This window comes from Marmota monax, unplaced genomic scaffold (assembly GCF_021218885.2).
Source record: "Marmota monax isolate L192 unplaced genomic scaffold, Marmota_monax_Labrador192_F-V1.1 WCK01_AAM20220418_F8-fsc00012, whole genome shotgun sequence".
NCBI lineage: Eukaryota > Metazoa > Chordata > Mammalia > Rodentia > Sciuridae > Marmota > Marmota monax.
In genome coordinates, this window is record NW_026695227.1 from 35,894,479 (window position 1) to 35,918,890 (window position 24,412).

The 24,412-nt window shown below is 31.9% G+C and overlaps 1 pseudogene; it reads right to left on the bottom strand.

Moving 5' to 3' along the window:
* Window positions 1-12,364: 12,364 nt before the first annotated feature.
* On the bottom strand, window positions 12,365-13,298 carry LOC124086916 (olfactory receptor 6C3-like; annotated as a pseudogene).
* Window positions 13,299-24,412: the final 11,114 nt, after the last annotated feature.

A 24,412-nucleotide genomic window follows, 5' to 3' on the forward strand; every position in this document is an offset into this window, starting at 1 on the left:
TTTTGTCCTATCAAAGTTACAGAAAATAAAAACTAATTTATCACAAGTAAGAAGGTATTTCTTCCTCTTTAGCTATATAAGATTTCATTTTCAGAAACTTACCAATTCACAAATATTTCTAAAATCAGTTTAGTTTATCACAATGAATATATCCTCCACTTCATTCGTCATTTTTATGAGAACATTGGGAGATCTTTCCTTTGTCCAGAGCTGAGTAAATCCTACTTACCAGTTTATAGGACACTTAATAGTCATTTGAAATGTAGTTCTTCAATTGATAGTGTTAATCTATGACCAATCTTTCAAATGCTTTACCACAATAAGCTATGCAAAAAATTTGATTTTTTTTTTTTGTCTCATGTATTGAACTCAGGGGCACTGAACCACTGAGCCACATACACAGGCACTTTTTGTATTTTATTTAGAAACAGAATCTCACTGAGTTGCTTAGGGCCTCACTAGGTTGCTGAGGCTGGCTCTGAACTCAGAATCCTCCTGGCTCAGCCTCTTGGGCTGCCGGAATTATAGGACTTCCCAACCAAGCCTGGCTTGATGCATTTTTGCTTTCTGAATTTACCTAATATTTCAAGCAAATTGTCAATGAAGTGACAAAGGAATTAGTTTTCTTTTCTGTAGCACATAATAGTATAGGATATATATATTATTTATATATATATATATATATATATATATATTAATACACATAATAGTATAGGATATATATCCAAGAAGGACAATATTTATAAGGATCTAGTGAGTATCCAGTAGGCTGAGTGAAGAAATTATCAAATCAAAACAGTGTTTAGCAAATAATTGAGGAGAATGAAAACAAATTACACAACTTTCAAATATGGGTCTTCATTTGAACCCAGTATGATAAACACTGTCAATACTATATGCTTCCCATTACCATCCTCTTTCTTTTATCAGGTCTGAATGGTTGGGGTTATAGAGGAAGATCTATCAGATAATAGTTGGGATATGTTATGAGAAGGAAATGCAATGCGAGGAGAAAGAAAGTGTCATAAAAACCTAAAGAAGTGTTATATTTTTTTAAAGTTAGGGGAATAAGCTTATGGAAAAATTGAAAGGTTAAAATAAGAAAGTTAGGGGCTGGGGTTGTGGCTCAGGATAGAGCGTTTGCCTAGCATGCGTGAGGCACTGGGTTTGATCCTCAGCACCACATACAAATAAAAAATAAAGATATCGTGTACACCTATAACTAAACAACTAATAAATATTTTTTAAAAATTAAGAAATGGAATATTATATATACAGTAAGGAAGTAATAAGGAAGGAACTTTTAAAACTAAATATGCTTCTATTATTAAAACAAACCTCTTTGCTGATTTCATAATGTGTAGAATACAATGGTGAGTATACTTTAAGTCAGCATGATCTAGATCGGGGAGAAAAGTGACAACTGGATTGTAGTTCAGACAAATTTTGGATAGCAGGTACAGCCTTCTTAACATAGATATCCAAATGTCAAACAAACAGGCTACTTGGACAATAACTATAATCTTGTGCCTATTGAGAACTCTATATGCCACAATTACTATTCTTGGTGATCTGTATGTGTTATGTGGGACAAAAAAGATTAAACATTTAAAAACTGTTTTCAGGCTTGCATTTAGAGCAAGGGGTCAGATAAACAGAGGTTATTTTCAGAAGTCCTGGCATTAAGATTGCACAGTTTTCTAAAAGCTTGTACTCAAGGTTTTATAAGCTTTTACTAAAAGATGAATTATGAGAACACTACTTCTAAAAAGATTTAGTGACACCCATACAAAAATATTATTTCTCAGGTGTTTCTATGATCACAACAAAATAATTAGAACTATTTTAAATGGTTGCTATGGGAAATCTTGTGTTTTGCATTGAGGATAGCAAAAGAATTATTCTCAACCTCTAAAGCATAATTTATTCTTGAGACAAAAAAAATGCATATAAAAACAAACATAAAAGAACCAAAAGCCAAACAAAAAATGAGAGGTCTTCCCAATGTGTACTACAGGAATTTAAAGAAGAAGATATCTGAGTATTTGGATCTTTAGATGGGCCTTAGAAAGGATGAAAAGATGAGACAAGATATACGAGGCAGAAGAAGCAGGATAAGCCAAAGAAAAGTAATGGCTCCAACACAATTTGGTAGGAAATTATTTAGAGTTCCCCTGTTTAATCATCTCTAATAAAAGCATAAACCAGTGGAAATAGCAGTTGGCCCATGTCCAGAGTTCTTTACCACACTCAGATGACTATGAAATTACTTATTATAAAATTATCTCCTTTTCACAAACCATCCCAATGGAAACTCTGAAAGAAATGTTCAATTATATAATAAACTAGAATTTTTTTCATATCAAACTGTTGATTTATCCTGATTCAACCACCACATGTACATGCTGTAAATGTATCTGTTCAACACATGCTGTGAGGGAACGTAATATAAGATCATGTGAACACAGGCCAATAACTGCAATTATATTCAGTTTTGTTGAAAATTGTGAATATCACATAAAAATTAAATCTTAAAAGGCTTGTCAGTGTTAAATCATTATTTATCTTATCTATAATCTTTCACAAGTATTTACAACCTGAAGAATAGATAGTAGTTAAAACACTAGTGATTTAGCAGTTAACACATTTTTGTATACACTTATTTGGGCCAACCTTCTGCACTTCCATACTTAACTCATCATCCTACTAAGTAGAGAGCACTGAGGATTCATTATTCTCCCTAAGCATTTAATTCTATATAAAACACATGATTGATTTAAATGTTATTTTAGAAATCTTAATTTTGACCAATTTATTACATGTTCTTAGAAAATTTATCAAATTACCTTCTTTTCTAAAATTTACTATAACCACTTATCTGAAGTATTGGTATTCCTTTCTAAATATGACGTGCAAGAAAATATGAAAGTTAACCATCCCTTGATATCGTGAAGGATTTATGTCTTCTGTCTTACAGGAAAAGATCTAATAAGAACTAAGAATTCTCAGGGTAAATGAGATCCCAGAACATCATTTCCTAAGGGATTGTGAATTACAGAAGTATTTTCTACAAATACACACACACACACACACACACAAACGCATTTTTACATATTCTAACTATGCATCCAAAGAATTTTTTATATGTTGATATACTAGTTGATCACCTACACTCATCAAGTCCTAGATAGATAGTTTAGGGTTTAGAAAGAGAAAGAAAAATGTTTTTAGGTTGATATAAAAAGTGAGAATATGAGAAGGAAAAATATAGCCTCTTGTAGACCAATTGACTTCAGGTTAAATATATTATACTACAAGTACCTTGTTTCCTTTTGGTTTATTCAATAAATAACAACATCCTATCAAAACACCACATCAACTAATGAAAATATTTCAAATGTGTTAATGGTTGCATAGACCTTCTTTGTAATGATGAGTCAAAGTTGCTTTAACTGTTTTCATATTTTGTCTAAGAGATTGTTCCAATTTTGACAGAGTGCACCAATCAATAAAATTATATATATATATATATATATATATATATATATATATATATATATATATATATATTCATAAGTTTTTTAATAAAACCACAAATTACATAATACAGTATAAATTCCTAAATTTGGGATTTCTAAACCAAGAGCAAATCCCATTCATTTTCAGTTACAATGTTAAGTCATTTTCTGCACAAAATATTTCAGTTTCCAACAACAGTGTATTATTAGGGTTTTTGTTTCATATCAACCATAATAATGGGGTATGTTTTATAGTAACAAAATGTTGGCTACTTTATGGGTTAGGCATAGTAACTCAGGATCAAGTTATGTTGAATTTCTGTAATTATTTGTGGATTTAATATTATTTCACAAATATTATTTCATAAATCAAATAGTCATTTCCTATATAATTATGAATTGCATATATATATATATATATATATATATACAGCTAATTTTATCTATCAAATTTTTTATTTTATTACCCTTAAGAGTTCTTTATATATCAATAATATCATTTTTACATTTGAACTGTACAAACATTTCCTCCTAATTTGACCATGACTTGATTTTATAAGGTTGTGTCTATGTAGGTGTCCTAATAAAGTTTATTTTTGTGTATTCAAATGTGTCAATAATTTTTATTTTGCTTGAATTTGATTAACAGCAAGAAACTCTTTTCTTATATCAAAGATGTAAAATAATTCACCATATTGACTGCTTCCTTTGTTGAATAGCTTTGTGTTTAATATAATTCCATTCACATATTTTGCTTTTGTGTCCTGTCCTTTTGGGGTCTCATCCAAAAATCCTTGCCCATTTCAATGACTTAAAAATCCCCCCTATATTTTCTTCTAGTATTTTTATTGTTTCAGGTTTCACATTTAAGTATTTCCTTCTCTTTGTGTTAGTTCCTGGAACTGGTGAGAGATGGGAGCTTAGCTTCATTTCTCTGTGTTTGTATACTGAATTTTACCAGACCTATTTATTGAAAAAGACTATTTTTCTCCAATTCATGTTCTTACCTTCTTTATCATAAATCAGTGGCTGTAGGCATGTGGGTTTGCTTCCAGGCTTTCTATTCTGTTCCTCTGACCCATAACCTGATGAAGATGTGGGCAATGAATCTAAATAGATATCTATGAAAAGAAAACAAATCACCAACACAAATAGGAAAACATCTTCAACATGACTAGTTATCAGGAAATTGCAAACCAAAACCACAATATTACCTCACTAAGATAAGAATGACTGTAATCAAAAATACAAAAGATACCAAGTGCAAGTGAAGATGTGGAGAAAACATTACCCATGCACTTGTTGGTGGGAATCTGCATTACGACCAACATGGAAAGCAATATGGAGGTTCCTCAAAAATTAGAAATGGAAGTGTCATATACTCCAGGTATCTCACTGCTGGGCACATATTCAGAGGAAATGAAATCAGTATGTCAGAGGAACATCTGTACTCCTATGTTTCTTGTAGATTATTCACATTAGCTAAGAAATGAAAACAACCCAAATGTTCATCAACTGATGAATAATAAAGAAAACATGGTCCATGCATACACTGGAATAATATTCAACCATGGGGGCAGGAGAATGAAATCCTGTCATTTGAAAAGCACAGATGGAATTGGAGATCATTATGTTAAGTGTAAAAAGCAAGACACAGAGAGACAAGTACTACATGATATCACTTGTATGGAATCTAAAAACCTTTATTTCATAAAAACCTAGAGTAGAATGATAGTTAAAAGAACCATAAAAATAAGACAGAAGGAGGGATGAGGACTGGTTTATCATTAGGAATTAAAATACATTTAGATAGGAGTAAGAAGTTCTTTGCTATTGCATGGCAAGGTGAATATAGATAACAAAAATCCAACTGTGTATTTCAAAAATGTGAAAGAAAGGCTATTGAATGTTTTAACCATGAAGAAATGAAAAATATTTGAGGAGACATATGTCTTTACCCTTACTTAAATATTTCATAATGTACATATCAAAACTTCAGATTGTATTACATAAATATATATATATAATTTACGTTCTGTGTATCAGTTAAAAATTCAAAAAGAAATCCACAATTTCTTTTAATGCTATTTATTTTCACTTTTTTGCATTTAGATCCCTAAGGCAGTAAAAGTCAATTTTTATGTATGGTGTAAGAAATGAGCTAATTTTTCATCTTTCCAAATTGCTTTTCAATTTGCCCAGTAATATGTATTTAAAATTCATAGTTTTTCCTGTGATCTTCCACCTTTATTGTATGTAAAATTTTACATACAATATAGTATATATCAGTGTTTTAATTTTATTTCAATTTATCTAATTATTAATACTTCTACAACTTGACATTTTCATTAAATATTCAGTGCCTGATAATTGTAATTCCTTATAGATTTTGTTTTCCTAATAAATTCTTTATTTGCTTTATTATTTTTTTATGTAACATGTATTTTAACTATATCTCCTAAGCTAAATCTTGCTGGTATTTTTATTGATGTTTTATATACTTTTAAAAAATGAGAACTGTCATCATTTTATAAAGAAAAATTGTATCTAATCAAAAAGAAGAATTTGTTTGTTCCTTTCCACCTTCAGGGAGTGTGTATAATTTTCCACTTTATCCAAATAAAAGTTATTTTCTTTCAAAATACAAAATCAATAAATCCTAAGTGGGTCTAACTGAGAATCAAATGAGGGAAAACTAAAATAATAAAATTAGAAATGAAATAGGAAAAATTATGGTGGATGTTTCAGAAACAAAAGAATTATAATGGACTATTATAAAAAATATTGAATAACCTAGAGGAAATGGAAAGATGCCTAGAAATATATACCCTAGCAAGACTGAATCAAGAATAGCCTAAACAGACTAAGTACAATTAAAGAAATGGAAGTAGTAAACAAAACTGTCCCCAAGAAAAGAAAAACCCAAAATAAAATGGTTTGAAGATGAATTCTACAAAAATTCAAGGAAGAATTATTACCAATTCTTGAAGTCTTTGAAAAAAAATAGAAGTGCAGGGAATAGTTGCAAATTCACTGACATCACTCTTTGAGTAGAGCCTTCAACAGAAGGAGTGATTTGCACTCTCTGATACCATGGCTTTGGTTTTCATACGATTCAATTAAATATAGTTGAGTTAACATCACACATGACTTCCTAGGATCAGCTAGTAGGCCATTTCTCACAGTTTCTTTCTTGGTGTGGTAAATTAAAACCATGAGAGGAGCTTGTGCAAAACTTGGAAGTGAAAAGAGAAGTAATAATAATTCTCCAGAGGTGTTTTTAGTTCAGGGTGCTGAACTAACATGAACCCTCCCAGAGTATCTTCTCACTAAGTGTGTGAGAATTGCCTACTTTGCTGCTAATGATTTGGTAAGCACTCTCTCGGAAATTACTGAAATTCATTGCCATTTCCCATTCACTTTTTCTGCAACTTCCCTGCATGGCTCCAACCTGAAATCTTTTTGGGATGAGGGGGATGGGTTACCAAGGATTGAACTCAGCAGCACTGGACCACTGAGCCACATCTCTAGCCTTATCTCCTATTTTATTCAGAGATAGGGTCTCACTGAGCTGCTAGTGCCTTGCTTTTCCTGAGGCTGGCATTGAACTTGAGTTTCTATAATTATTTGTGGGATTTAATATTATTTCACAAATCAAATATCCATTTCCTATACAATTATGAATTTTCCGCATAAATATTTAGCTAATTTTCTCTATCAAGTTTTTATTTACTTACACCTTTTAAGAGATTTTCATATATAATTATTATCATCTTTTCATCTTCTTTTTGTTCTAGTTAATTATACATGAAAGCAGAATACACTTCAAATCATTGTACACATATGGAGCACGAACTTCTCATTTCTCTGGCTGTATATGATGCAGAGTCACACCATTTGGGCAAATAATATGTGTACATAAGGTAATAATGTCTGTCTCATTCCAACATCCTCTCATCTACACATCCTTTCTCCTACCCTTACTCCCCTCTGGCCAATACAAAGTTCCTCCATTCTTCCCTAGCCCCATCCTCTAATATGGTTCAGCATCCACACAGCAGAGAAAACATTTGGCCTTTGATTCTTTGGGATTGCTTATTTTGCTTAGCATGACAATCTCTAGTTACATCCATTTATCAGAAAATGCCAAAATTTCATTCTTCATTGAGACTGAGTAATGTTCCATTGTGTATATATACCACATTTTCTTTATCCATTCATTTGTTGAAGGACATCTAGGTTGGTTCAATAGTTCAGCTATTGTGAGTTGAGCTGCTATAAACTTTGATATGGCTACATCACTGTAGTATGTTGATTTTTAAGTTCTTTGGATATATCCCAAAGAGTTTGATAACTGGGTCAAATGGTGGTTCCATTCCAAGTTTACTAAGGAATCTCCATACTGCTGTCTAGAGTGATTACACCCAGTTGTGTGCAGTCCCACCAGCAATGTATGAGTGTATCTTTTTCCACACAACCTCACCAACATTTATTGTTACTTGTATTTCTGATAATTGCCATTCTGAAGGGAGTAAGATGAAATTTAGAGTAGTTTTGATTTGCAATTCTTTAATTGCTAGAGAAGTTGAATATTTTTTTCATATATTTGTTGATTGATTGTGTATCATGTTATGAGAAGTGTCTGTTCACTTCCTTGACCTATTTATTGATTAGGGTTTTTTTTGTATATGTTGTTTTTTTGAGTTCTTTACATATCCTGGAGATTAGTGCTCCATCTGGGGTTCAGGTGGTATAGATTTTCTTCCATTCTGAAGGCTCTCTCTTCATTTAATTGAATGTTTTCTTTGCTGGGAAGAAGCTTTTTAAGTTTTATGCTACCCCATTTATTGATTCTTGATTTTACTTCTTGTGGTTTATAAGTTTTATTAAGGAAGTCAGTTCCTAAGCTAAAATGATGAAGATTTGGGCCTATTTTTCTTCTGTTAAGCACAGAGACTCTTGTCTAATTCCTAGGTCCTTGATCCACTATGAGTTGAGTATTGTTCAGGGTGTGAGATAGGGTTTTAATTTCATTTTGCTATATATGGATATTCAGTTTTCCCAGCACCATTTGTCAAAAGACGTTATCTTTTCTACAATGTATGTTTTTGGCACCTTTGTCTAGTATGAGATAACTTATTTGTGTGGGTTTTCTCTGTGTCTTCTATTCTGCACCATTGGTGTACATATCTGTTTTGATGTCAATACCATGCTGTTTTTGTTTCTACAGCTCTGTAGTATAGTTTAAGGTCTGGTATTATGATGCATCCTAATTTACTCTTCTTGCTAAGTGTTGCTTTGACTCTTCTAGCTCTCTTATTCTTCCAAATGAACTTTATGATTGCTTTGTGTATTTCTATGAAAAATGACATTGGTATTTTAATAGAAATTCCATTGAATCTACATAATACTTTTGGTAGTATAGCCATTTTGACAATTTTGTTGGAATTCAATAGTTTCTTTGCTTTTCTTCTCATCTGATATGTGGGGTTCTCCAGAGTGTGCTGGTATCTCTATCCTCAGGAAAGTGAGGGTTGCTAGGGTGGGAGGGTTTCCAGTCTCTGTTGGAAGAATGCACCCTAGGAATATCATTTGGAGTCCTCTCATGTAATACAGAATGATCTTAGCCCCTTATGTCACATATGGATCCTACAATTCCTGGTCTCTAATTTAGTCTCTAAACTATCTCTCCTGCCCCTACCCTTCTGTAAGGATTCTGACTGTGGAAATACACATGGCAGCATTCCTCTGGGAGGAAATTACTGGGGGGTAACAGGCACCCTGTGAAAGAAATGTCAAAGAAGGAGTTTAGAATGTACACATTTAAACAGTTTTGATAAGAAAAGGACAACATCTCTAGTAATTAGAGAAATGCAAATCAAAGCTACTCTTAAGATTTCATCTCACTCCAGTCAGAATGGCAGCTATTAAGAATACAAACAACAATAAGTGTTGGTGAGGATGTGGGGGAAAAGGCACACTCATACACTGCTGGTGGGACTGCAAATTGGTGCAGCCAATATGGAAAGCAGTGTGGAGAATCCTTGGAAACCTGGGGATGAAACCACAATTTGGCTCAGCTATCCCACTCCTCAGTTTATACCCAAAGGACTTAAAAACAACATACTAAAGGGACACAGCCACTTCAATATTTATAGCAGCATAATTCACAATAGCTAAACTGTGGAACCAACCTAGATGCCCTTCAGTAGATGAATGGATAAAGAAAATGTGGTTTATATACACAATGGAACATTACCCATAATTAAAAGAGAATAAAACCATGGCATTTACAGGTAAATGGATGGAGCTGGAGAATATAATGCTAAGTGAAATTAACCAATCTCAAAAAACAACAACAAATGCCCAGTGATTTCTCTGATTTAAGGATACTGATCCATAATATGCTTCAGGGGGTGTGGGTGGGGGAGAATTAAATAAACTCTAGACAGGAGCAAAGGGGAAAAGGGGAGGGGGTGGAAGGGAGGGGGCAAAGGGGTATAAAAGATGGTGGAATGTGATGGTCATCATTACCCTAAGTACATGTATGAAGACACAAAGGATGTGTACAACCAGAGATATAAAAAATTGTGCTCTATAAGTGTAATATTAATTGTAATACATTCTGTTGTCATATATAACAAAATAATTTTAAAAAAATGAAAAAAATACCAGTAAGTAGTAGCTAAAATAAATAAGTAAATAAATAAAAATGTTTTGTGTCCATCTAAAACTTAAAAAAATAAAATAAAAAAAAATTACAAATGCTCTTCCACACATTTATCTAAAGAGAATCATGTGCCATATTGCTTATAATTTGTTGGGTAATAATAGATATGAATTTACCAAAAGAAAATTCAGTATTTGAATGGATATGCAAATACATATACATAGAACTTTTTTCTTTATTTTTGTTAGAATTTGAAAGACCAAAGAGTAATTAAGAAAACAATTCTTTGTGTATTGAGTTTGATCAGAAGCACAGCTTTTGTTTTGACAGGGCAGTTTAGTTTAAAAGCATTTAACCACTCACACTATTTGTATGACAGCATTGATGAGTCATTAACCACTGGCAAAACTGTTTCTACAAATGTCATAGAGTTGCAAAGACATAATTAAGTTTATACAGTTAGTAATATATCTGACAATTTGAAGTAGTAAGAAAATATTAGTTATTAGTGGCATATTTATCTAAGGCTTTGAGATATTTTATTTATTTTTTTACTTGTCATGCATATCATGGCTATTATCCTGGAACAAGAAACAAAACTAATAAACATCCTAACTTTCTATTGGTACAATTATATAAATTGTTAGTATTATGAGCAAACCTATTATTATTTATATCTCAATATATTTGTAACTAAGTACACTTATAGAGGCCAGGGTTGTGGCTCAGTGGTAGAACACTTGCCTAGCATGTTTGAAATACTGAGTTGAATGCTCAGCACCACATAAAAATAAATAAATAAATAAATAAAAGGTATTATGTACATCTACAAGTAAAAATTGTTCTTTTCAAAATGTGTACAATACATTCCTCATAGAGATATAACACATCAATTACAATGTGATAATAAAATACTTATTTTATTCTCTTACTTAGTTCTTCATGAGAATAAGAATAAAATTTTTAATCACTGAATCATTTCTTTGGTGGATATATTTTTTAATAAATATATATAATACCTCAGTGAAAGTTTCTTGGAAATATTAAATTGAAAAAAAACTATTGGAAGACATTTAATTGAAAGGCACATATTTATCTTTAAGTCACAAAAATTCCTGAAGATTGAATTTCTCAGAGAAGCATTACCATTGTAACTTCTTGTATTGGAATCTTTTGATTTCCAGATTTTGCAGACAGTTGAGATTGTAAGGACTAAGCATGTTTTTGAAATGTATTAAAATCTGTATAATGACTTTTATTTTATGAATATGTGCAACCATTTTACATTTTACTTTGTAAATTATTGTAGTCTACAAATTTATAAATAAAATATATTAGTCTTAAAGTTTTTTTAATCAACATTACTTAGGAAAAAATTTTAAGAAAATGAAACAATTGAAGTTGAAATTCTCTTGTGGTCTAACTATTAACTAATAATTTAAGCCAAAAGTATAATTATTGAATTGATGCTCATATGAGTAACATAATTATAATGAATCCTAAATTTATTTTTTATATTAAATGAGAAATAGTTTTTTTATATTACAGAGAAATATTTTTTATATTACAGAGAAATTTTTTATATTACAGAGAAATTTTTTATATTTAATTTTTTTTATATTACAGAGAAAATGAAAGTTGTGCCCTTCTAATTTCATAGAGCTCTACATTTATGATATGATGCAATAGAACATATTACCTGCAGGGACAGGGACAGAATTTAATGAAACAAGATATCATATCGAACATCTAAAATCTAAAATCATTATGGCATTATCAATATATATCTAGAACACATGGGAGAAAATACACAAAGTTTAGAGCTCTACATCTGAAGTACAACATAGTGATATATATATTCCATTTATGTAATAATATAAATAGAATTAAAACTATTTACCACATTATAGAGTATGTTTTAAATAAATATATACCATTTTAAGAAAACTCAGTAGGGGGAAATGATAGAATAATTTTAAAATAACTCAGTAAACAATATGTTGGATATACTTGGGTGTGGGAGTGGAAGAATGGACTGAGAAAATCTCCAATTAAATACAATGGGGCATATAAAGAAACCATTAGAGAACAAGGATACTTAATAAAGATATTTATGAATGTGAAGATTTTACTAATTTGCTTGTTATAGTGTCCCTTATTTTTGGCAATTTTTCTTTCATTTATTTGTAGAATACCCTGCCCTGTGGAGCACATCCTTTAGGGCTTGCTTTATTTTCTGGTTCCTCAGGGTGTAGATGAAAGGGTCCAGCAAGGGGGCAACAGAGGTGTTGAGAATAGCCACTTCTTTGGTCAGTCATGCCTTTAGTCTTTGGCAGATGGATTAGCATACATGAATATACAACTTCCATAAGAAACAGAAATGATGATCATGTGAGAGGAACAGGTGGAGAAAACCTTTTTATGTGAATGACAGATGGAATTCTCAAAATGGTCCTGATAATGTACATGTAAGATAAAACCACTAATGCCAAAGTGAATAGCAAAGTCACCAGAGCGAAGTAGAAACCAATGACTTCTAGGAGCCATGTATCTGAGCAAGACAGTTGTAAGAGGGGAAAATAATCACATGCAAAGTGATCAATGACCTTGGAAGCACAGTAATCCAGCTGGAGTAGAAGCATCAGGGGTGGGAAAATGGTCAAAAACCCACCCAGCCAGGCACACAAGACAAGCAGGATGCAGAGTTTCCTGCTCATAATGATTGTGTAATGAAGGGGCTTGCAGATGGCATAGAGGTCATAGGACATGGCAGTGAGAATGTAAAATTCTGTCACTCCCATGAAGATGGAGAAAAAGAGTTGAGCTTCACAGTTGTTATAGGGAATGGTCTTATCCTGGGTGAAAATAGCACCTAGAAACCTAGGGATACACACCATTGTAAATGAGATTTCTAAGAAAGAGAAGTTCTGGAGGAAGAAATACATAGGAGCCTGTAGATAGGAGTCCACCAAGGTTAGAGTGATGGTAGTCTGATTTCCAGTGACACTTAATATGTAAGTGATAAATAAAAACAGGAAAATTACAATCTGAAGTTTAGGATCATCAGAAAGGCCTAGGAGCACAATTTCTGTGATCACTGTGTGGTTCATCTCTCTCTCTCTCTCTCTCCCTCTTTCTCTTTTTCCCTATCTCTTGGTCTCTCCTTTTTCCTCCTTTAAAGATATTGCAGGTCAAGGAGAATTAAAGAGAGAAGAAAGACATCACCTTATTGATACAATTCTAAAATAACTACCACAATGTGTAACAATTTTATTTTGATTATCATCTTTGCATTATATTTTAATTCTTACTAAGTCCAGCTTGCTTGCTACTAGCTCTTTTATTATAAATCGAGTGGCAGTATTTAGGAAATTTTTATACAGTAGGCCACATCATTGAGAGATGTCGAATAAAATCAATAATTCTTATACTATGTCCATTTATGAAAAATATTATTACCTTTTTTGTTAAAATGATCACATGAAACATGCATTTCTCTTTCTTTTCCCCTGGTGAATGGATTAGATAATACTACAACCTGAAAACAAAAATAGATTATCTTGATTTTATCAAAAGGCAAAAGTAAACATTTTACTCCTTTTGTGATATAAGAAATAAACTAATGATTTTGTTAAAAAATAAAATACATTTAAAAAATATAATTTGATTTAATTATTCATTGTATTTTTAATATAAATGTTTTATAGTAATTGTTACGATAACATAAGAACATTTTATACATATTATGTATATATATTTACTATAAATTAAATAATGTGATTATTTCATGTAGTATCCAGGGAATATATTCACTTATTTATTTTTCATATAATTATATCAAAATCATTAATGTTTGAAAACCTTGATGATTTGTTAAAAAATATATATATATATATATATCTGCATATATATGTATATGTGTGTGTGTGTGTGTGCACAGTAGGCAAACATTTTTCATTATTGAGCTAAAAGTAACATGTATTTATTTTTCATTTTGTTTTGAAGCATATATTTGAAAGTAACTACTTGCCTTAGATGGTAGCAACTCTGTCACTTGGATTGTGGCACAGTATATTTTCCATTTCAGCATCAACCTTCCTTCTCTGTTAAGTTTTATGGAAAAATATTTTCTTCCTTAGTTTGTCCCACATGAGGCACTCATTCCATGGATCCATTCATCCACCAGGAAATCTAGAAATATACAGGAAAACCTCTCCCATTCACCTTAACCCACTCGGTTAGTCCCCAGATCTTCAAACACTGCTGTGGGTATGCTATTCTGTGGATTTGGTCTGCTAAATCCTGATAGCTGTTTTTTTCCATATAATATTTTAGTTGGTCAAATTTCTGCTGTGAAGAACACAATGTAAAATCATTGCTTTTCAGCCAGACATTAGCAAAGTTCACACTAATCAAATTTGATTTTATAGTTTCTTTATTTTACGATGACCGAAGGGAAGTATTTTAGGAAATAAAAATGTAATGTCAGAAACCTTCAGAAAACATAACAATACACTATGTTCCCCTTTATTAATTTGATCTGGAAGTTTAAGAAAGTAATATTTAAAGAAAGAAGAGAGAAAGATATGGCCTAACTGGGTAGTATGACTAGATACTTAAATCAGAATCCTGCTTCCAACTTGTTGTACATTCTATTTCAAATATTTCAAGTCTAGTTGTTGTATTTTCGAAATATTTGATCTCCTGGGAAAAAGACAAAGGCCAGGCCACATCTCTGCTATCCTATAGACCTTGAGAGATTTTGATTAGTCACCCTTCAGTTTTTCAGTAGCCTCTTTACTCTTCTCTATTGTAGATCTCCCTTGAGAATGGTTATATTCATTTTTTGTATCCCACAGAGAATGTACAATGCTGTCTTCTACAATTATTTATTTCCTTTAATTGGAATTACTTTATATTTTATTATTATGTAATATTTCATGAAAATAAAAATAACTATGAAACATACTTTGTTACAAAACATGAAACTTTAATATTTAATTATATTTTTAAAATATAAAAATTTCTACATACTTCTTTTTGATTGTTAATACTTTGTTTTTGTTAGATGCTGGTCACCTGTAAACTAAGGGTAATTCTGTAATAATAAGATAAAGAATTACTACTATAATGAACATATTGTTCTTATAATTTAAAAAAGAATTACATACTTTAACTAATTTCATCCTCATTAAAAGCACAATATTTAATTGTCATGTTAACTTACCTCATCTTACTATTCATCTTGGCTTTACCCTTATTTATCATCACCTTTAAAATTTTTTAATTTGTTTTAATTATTTACACATGACAGTACAATGATCTTGACATATCATATATTTGAATCAGGAGGGGGAAAATTTCTCATTTTTCTGAGTGTACAGGTTGCAGAATCACATTGGTCGTGCAGTCACGTATATATCCACAGCAATAATAATGTCTTTTTATTCTGCTGTCCTTCCTTTCCCCTCATCCCTTCACCTCCCATCCCATCACTTCTCTCTACCCAATCTAATGTGACACACTTCTTTATTTTTTTCTTTTTCCTCACATTGTTATATATGTATTCTGTATAACGATGAGGGTCTCCTTCCATCTACTTTGTAATTCCTCTTCTCCCTCTTTCCCTCACACCTCTCTTCCCTATTTAGTAATAATCTTCTCATGCTCTTCCTCCCTACCCCATTTTGAGTCACCCCCCACCCTTATATCAGAGAAGACATTCGGCATTTGTTTTTTTGGGATTGGCTAACTTCACTTAGCATAATCTGCTCTAATGCCATTCATTTCCCTGCAAATGCCATGATGTTGTTATTTTTTAAGCGCTGAGTAATATTCCATTGTGTATATATGCCACATTTTTTTTATCCATTCTTCCATTGAAGGGCATCTAGGTTGGTTCCACAATCTAACTATTGTGAATTGTGCTGCTATAAACATTGATGTGGCTGTGTCCCTGTAGTATGCTGTTTTTAGGTCTTTTGGGTATAGTCCCAGAAGAGGAATAGCTGGGTCAAATGGTGGTTCTATTCCCAACTTTCCAAGGAATCTCCATACTGCTTTCCAAATTGGCTGCAGCAATTTTCAGTCCCACCAGCAATATATGAGTGTAACTTTTCCCCCGCATTCTGGCCAGCACTTGTTGTTGTTTGACTTCATAATGGCTGCCATTCTTACTGGAGTGATATGGTATCTTAGGGTAGTTTTAATTTGCATTTCTCTGATTGCTAGAGATGGTGAGCATTTTTTCATGTATTTGTTGATTGATTGTATATCCTCTTCTGAGAAGTGTCTGTTCAGGTCCTTGGCCCATTTGTTGATTGGATTATTATTTTTTGTTGTTGCTGTTTAACTTTTTTAGTTCTTTGTATATCCTAGAGATTAGTGCTCTATCTGATGTGTGAGGGGTAAAATTTTGTTCCCAGGAGGTAGGCTCCCTATTCACCTCACATATTATTTCTCTTGCTGAGAAAAAAAAAAAACTTTTTAGTTTGAATTCATCCCATTTGTTGATTCTTGGTTTTAACTCTTGTGCTATAGGTGTCTTATTAAGGAATTTGGGGCCTGACCCCCACGTCATGGAGATTAGGGCCATCTTTTTCTTCTATTAAACACAGAGTCTCTGGTTTGATTCCTAGATCCTTGATCCACTTTGATTTAACTTTTGTGCATGGTGAGAGAAAGGGATTCAATTTCATTTTGTTGCATACGGTTTTCCAGTTTTCCCAGCACCATTTGTTAAAGATGCTATCCTTTCTCCATTGCATGCTTTTAGCACTTTTGTCTAATATAAGGTAGTTATAATTTTGTGGGTTGGTCTTTGTGTCCTCTATTCTGTACCATTGGTCTACTAGCCTGTTTTGGTGCCAGTACCATGCTGTTTTTGTTACAATTGCTCTGTAGTATAGTTTAAGATCTGGTATAGCGATACCACCTGTTTCACTTTTCCTGCTTAGAATTTCTTTAGCTATTCTGGGTCTCTTATTTTTTCAGGTGAATGTCATAATTGCTTTTTCTATTTCTGCAAGGAATGCCATGGGATTTTGATTGGAATCACATTGAATCTGTAAAGTGCTTTTGGTAATATGGTCATTTTAATAATATTAATTCTGCCTATCCATGAGCAACGTATATCTTTCCATCTTCTGAGGTCTTCTTCTATTTCTCTCTTTAGGGTTCTGTAGTTTTCATTGTACAGATCTTTCACCTCTTTTGTTAAGTTGATTCCTAAGTATTTTTTTTTTTTGAGGATATTGTGAATGGGGTAGTTTTCATCATTTCCCTTTCAGAGGATTTGTCACTGATATACAGAAATGTCTTTGATTTATGGGTGTTGATTTTATATCCTGCCACGTTGCTGAATTCATTTACTAGTTCTAGAAGTTTCTTGGTAGAGTTTTTTGGGTCTTCTAGGTATAGAATCATATCATCAGCAAATAGTGCTAGTTTAAGTTCTTCTTTTCTTATAGTTATTCCTTTAATTTCTTTCATCTGTCTAATTGCTCTGGCCAGTGTTTCAAGAACTATGTTGAATTGAGTTTATGAGAGAGGTCATCCCTGTCTTGTTCTAGATTTTAGAGGGAATGCCTTCAGTTTATCTCCATTTAGAATGATGCTGGCCTGAGGCTTAGCATAGATAGGTTTTACAATGTTAAGGTAAGTTCCTGTTATCCCTAGTTTTTCTAGTGTTTTGAACAAAAAGGGGTTCTGTATTTTGTCAAATGCTTTCTCTGAGTCTATGGAGATGATCATATGGTTCTTATCTTTAAGTCTATTGATGTGATGAATTACATTTATTGATTTCCATATGTTGAACCAACCTTATATCCTGGGGATGAATCCCAATTGATCATGGTGCATGATCTTTTTGATATGGATTGTATCTGATTTGTCAGAATTTTATTGAGGATTTTTGCATCTTTATTCATTAGACATATTGGTCTGAAGTTTTCTTTCTTTGATGTGTCTTTGTCTGGTTTTGGAATCAGGGTGATATTGGCCTTGTAGAATGAATTTGGAAGTACTCCCTCTTTTTTCTATTTTCTGAAATAGATTGTAGAGTATTTGTATTAGTTCTTCTTTAAAGGTTTTGTAAAACTCGGCTGTATATCCATCCGGTCCTGGACTTTTCTTGGTTGGTAATCTTTTGATGGCTTCTTCTATTTCCTCACTTGATATTGGTCTGTTTAAGTTGTGTATATCTTCCTGACTCAATTTGGGCAGATCATATGACTTAAGGAATTTATCGATGCCTTCACTATCTGCTATTTTATTAGAGTATAAGGTTTCAAAATGATTTCTAATTATCTTCTGAATTTCTGTAGTGTCTGTTATGATATTACTTTTTTAATCCTGTATGCTAGTAATTTGGGTTCTCTCTCTTCCTCTTTTTGTTAGCACGGATAAGGGTCTGTCAATCTAATTTATTTTTTCAGAGAACCAACTTTTAGTTTTGTCAATTTTTTCAATTATTTCTTTTGTTTTGATTTCGTTGATTTCAGCTCTGATTTTAATTATTACTTGCCTTCTACTGCATTTGCTGCTGATTTGTTCTTCTTTATCTAGGACTTTGACATGTAGTGTGAGGTCATTAATATGTTGACTTTTTTGTCTTTTAAGGAATGAACTCCATGCAATGGACTTTCCTCTTAGTCCTGCCCTTACAGTGTCCCAGAGATGTTGATATGCTGTCTCTGTGTTCTCATTCACCACTAAGGATTTTTTAATCTCCTCCTTGATCTCAAACTTATAAGAGGGAGTACAAAGAAAAGATTTGAGTTGAAGATTAATAAATATCCCAGTGTAAATCTGGAATTTTGCTGAAATATGCCATTTCCACCTTCAGAAGAAATGGAAAGCCACCTGATAATGACAATGATCCTTTAATTTCTTCTCATTCACAGTGAAAAACTCTTTAATTAAAGCAGATTAAAAACTGCTTTGGTGTCAAAACTACAATGTGATTTCTTCTCAGCCCTGTGAAAATGGTTATTGTCAAACAAACACACACACGCACACACACACACATGCACACACACACACAAACTAGGAAATGCTGAGGATAGTATGTGGAGAAAGAATTCTTATAAACTGTTGAAAATAATGTAAATTATTACAGCCACTATGAAGAATAGCACGTAGGTGCTCAAAAACTAAAAATAGAACTAACAAATTATCCAACCATCTTACTACTGGGTATATATTCAAAAGAAATGAAATCAGTGTACCAAAGATACACCTGCATGCCATGTTTATTATGGCATAATTCACAGATGCAAATATAGTAAGGTCCTAGGTGCTCTTCAAAAGATGAATAGTAAATAAAATATAGTATGTATACACAAAGGAGTATTATTCATCCATAGAGAAGAATGAAATCATTTGCAGCAAAATGGATGAAATGAGGGCATTATGTTTAGTGCAATATGCTAGACACAGGAAGACAAGTATCACATGTTCTTTCTCATATGTGGAAACAAACAAACAAAAAACAAGAATAGTGAAGAACAGTGATTAGGAATGGTGCAGGGGTAGGTTTGAGGGAGGTTAGACAAAGAGTGGTTAAATACGATCAAAGCATGCTATATACATCTATGGAAATATCACAGTGAATTTCATTAACATGTACAACTAATATGTGAACATAAAATAGATTTTAAAATAATAAGAAAATAACTTAGTATTACCCAAATTGAAATGGTAGAGGCAAGTTCTTTAGCCAGACCTAATTTCAAATGTTGCTTCTTACCTTTCAGATATGTGCCTGTAAAATATATTCCCAAATAGTATCAACTTTAAGACACTGCTCCAATCTCTATAGACATTTCCATTTCCGTAAGAGTTTAGTAATAGTTTAATTACACTGAGAATTGTGAAAAATGGAAAATACATATAATTTATAAAATTTGGTTGTTTTGTCCTTAGCCATCTACCAACATTGACTACCACTCATTGGCTTTTCCAACTTGTGTTATTACCTTATCAGAAGCTGAAAATCCTGATGTCATTGCCATGAGCAACCTCAGGTGTCAGGGATAGAGGGGAGAAAGAAGCAGAAAACAACATACATTGGAAGGTTTGCTTCTGAGGTTTATTGCATGTAAATCTATTGCAAAATTTCATATTTCAGTATACTTGTATCATTTTTTATGATCTTTATTCATATTCATATTATTTTGATTTCTAATTGAAATAATAAACCTCATCATTAATCATTATTACTATTTGCTGATGTCCTAAGATAAAGATATAGATAAACATAACCCAGGAAAGCTTAAGTTAATAGTTTTATTTACATTTTAAAAATAATAAGTTCTAATGCTTTTTTAGAGGTAAAGTTTAAATGGTATTGCTATATTTCCATACAAAAGAGGGGGAATGTCTTGTTTTGAATTCAATCCACTTTTTAGGTCTTACAATCACTTACTCCTTCGTGCTCAATTTCCTTATCTACAATACAAATCAATCTCATTTGATAATCATGAGATTTAAGTAAGTTAATATATGTGACATATTTGGAAAAATGCTTAACATTTAATGGAAGTTATACAGACATTTTCCTATGGAGAAAATGTTCTCTAATCACTGAACTGAATACTGCTTGGATCAGGAAGATGTCCTGAGCCAAAGGCTATTTTATAAAAAAGTAATCCCAAGAGAATTACACAAGTACAGCAACAATAATAGAATAGGAATTACCTGTTTGTGTAAGACCTATCACATTTAGGCATGTGATTCTTAGCTTTGTTCTTCTACCCTCACTACTTTATGCTGACCTCTCTAAACTGTTTTACTCTTCCATGCTAACACTACACACACACACACACACATACACACACGCACACACACACACACATACTCTCTCTCTCTCTCTCTCTCTTTCTCTCTCTCTCTACTCCAACCCTTGACCAGGATTTGATTATTGCACCTGAGCCAATTAAGTATTCACAGCATATCAACATTATCCATGGCTAGTTAGTTTTTCTCATACTCATTAGTAATAAACTTTCTGGAAGTGATTGTGAAATTTGAAGTAAACTATAACTGGCATTGTGAGTGGTTCATTGTAATGAGCCCCCAAATCACCTCTTTCTATCACAGGAGGAGTATCCATTGTATAATGTCACAAGAACCCCTTAGTCATTCCTCCCAACCCACCACGCTTGGACTGTGCTGAAGTCTCCTGTGAACTCTGTCATTACCCTGCACATTCTTGAAAGGACAAGATCTTACCTTCAAAGATGTTTCAACATTTTCTACTGACTAGTATAGTTACAGTGGTTTAAAAGGAAAATTCTTCTAGCTTATTAATGTTGAGTTTGTTGTTGAAACAAATGTTGCCATCAGGCACAGTTCCCATTTTATGCTCTATTCTAACCTGGAAAGTATTTATGTCTTATTTTTCTCTTATAAGAATCATTTTCCCACATTGCTTACCTTACAAAATATGCTTAAACACTTGACCCAAATTCCCTATACTGAATAAATGTAAAACCAAAGACATGTAAAGGAAACTACATTTTATTGATACATAAATTTTAAGACCCTTTATTAAACATTATTTCTAAATTACTTTTTAACATTTCTTTATACTCCATCTTTTCAGTTCACTTTACTCCTTTTCAGTAATATCACTCTTAACTTACCAGGGTTTGTTTTTATTAAAATCAAGATTTTTTATTAATACCTTGAAGTAACAAACTACTGTCCCATCAAATAGACCAAATTTGGTGTCAGTCTCAAATTTAAAGTTCTTGTAATAACTTACTCATATTGGAAACTCATATTTGTTAAAATATATTTTATTATTATTTCATAGTGGAAAATGTATGAGTGCACTGTATTTATTTTAAACTTGTTTGCAACTTTATTGGCTATCTAATTTCCTTGCTAATCTTTGTTAATTTTAACTTTTTTCCTGAACATTAATAATATCATTGCTATTGTTTTGTTACTGATTAAAGTTCTGAAGAAAAAAGGAGGAGTTGTGAGGGAATATATCAAAAAATAGACAGGCTTCATAAGTGTATCATGAAAACAATGAACATTTCTATAGAAAGTTTCCAAAGACCAAAGAAAGAAAGTTCAATGGATCATTTTCTTTTGCTAACATTAAATGACCTTGTTAAAATTGAGTATTTATATTCCTTTAAAAGAATAATTAAATATTGAATAAAGTATACATGATTCCTAGAGCCTTAAACTATTCTCAGGAAGTGTTTGTGTGGGTATCTGCAAAGCTTTAACTCATCATTTCAGTGTGTTATTTATTGCAGATACATATTTTCTCCTGGAAGAACATATCTTAGATATTAAGATCTCATTTCCTTTTGCCCAATTTATCAAAATTACTTCTTATTTTATTTTCAAATAACCTGGGACAGATGCATTATGCCATTCAAAATGAAAAATATTAGAAATATTTATTACTTGTTAAATAAAATTTGTATTTTCCAAATACCTACCACCAAATGAATATTAATAAAGACCACCTAAACAAATCAGATAAGATATTGGCAATATATTTGAGGTCCAAGGTGAAAAAGAAACACTATACTAAATGATATATTAAGTTTGAAGGATCAATGGATATTCCTTAGATACTGATAAAAGACTTTGGTTCAATTTGATTTCTAATTTCTCTCTCTCTCTCTCTCCCCCCAAACCATAATATGTTTTATGTTGCACTGGGTGGAAATCTGCCTTAGTAATGCAATAACTTTGAGAATCTATTTTTTTAACATTCTGTATGCTCAATTCTTTCTTCTTCAATTAAACCCAAATAGAAATCATTAGAAAAATTTCAAAAAGCACCTTCTTTCAAGATCTGTTCAGAGTCTAGGTTAGTACATTAAAGAACAGGCTAATCATTGATTTCAACATTTGGGCAATCTCTAACTCAGCTTTGTAACCACATAAAATGCCCTTCTGATACTCCTCAGGCATTCCTGGCTCTGGGCCATGCCATGGGGGTTGGTTCCTTTGAGAATGTCTGTCAGCATGAATAAAGCAGATTCTTCAGGAGAGTTGACTGAGTGATTAGAAGACTTGTTTTATGATCATTTATATTTACAGTTTCACACAAGTATTTTAGAAGACTTTTCCCTAAAAGAGTAATAGGAATACGAGTAATGTGTATGTATTAATTTCAATAATGATGGGAAGGTTCAATTCTCTGCATCCATACTAATGTGTATAGAAATAAATCAAAGGAACCTAAAGATCATTGAATCACATTTGATGATAATTTCATAAATACTAATTCTCCTGTCTTTAAGGGTTTATACTTTCATTCCATTAACTGGTTATCTATAATTTAAACAAGAAAGGAATAAGAAATGAATTAATAGTAAAATTATCATATCAAATCATGATTAATTTTTTATTTATTCCATAAGTTATGGGCTTAGCTATTTGATGTAAATTAAAAAATACAAATGTGAAATGTAATGGATTTGTGACTCTGGATGCATTACTTAATTTCAATAAGCTTCAGTCTCTCTGCCTAAAATACAGATGGAATTTCAAGAGTGTTTTTGAGAATTGAATAAGATTATGTAAACAAGTGTACTCCGTAAATCATGTGACTTTTAGATTTTGAGAATAGTTGTGTTAATTATTTTCCTTTTGTTTAGAATTAATTCTTAACTCTGGGAATGGTATGAAAAGTAGTTGTGGTTTACTAAACATAGTTTATTCCTGTGACTGAAACCTTTTATATTTTATCTCGTCTTTATAACACAAGTGTGAAATTGTTCTTCCTATTTCTAAAATACTGAGACTCAAAGATCCTGTAACTTTCATCAATTCACACAGCTAGCAAATGTGGAATACAATCTCAGAGTACCTACAACTAAATTTCATTCCTTTAAAAACAATTCTACAAATTGGTATAAAATTAAAAATATAGGGATATAGATAGTAACTTCCTGATTTTAGAAAATACAAAATGAATAGATAATATAAAACATACTCACCATTTTATATGACTTTTAATTATGTTCAGTTTCAAAATATACCCAGTATATTCTATTTAACATTGATTAAAAGTTGTGCTGTTAAGTATTGAAACAATGCTGAGATTTGAATGTCTTCCTCTGGCCTCCATACGTCCAACTTAACTCTGATTTTCATCCACTTTTACTAACATCCAGAATGACTGGAAGAATAAAAATTAGACAACGAATTCATTGTAATCCAGGGAAACATACTCCCTTTCTTCCAT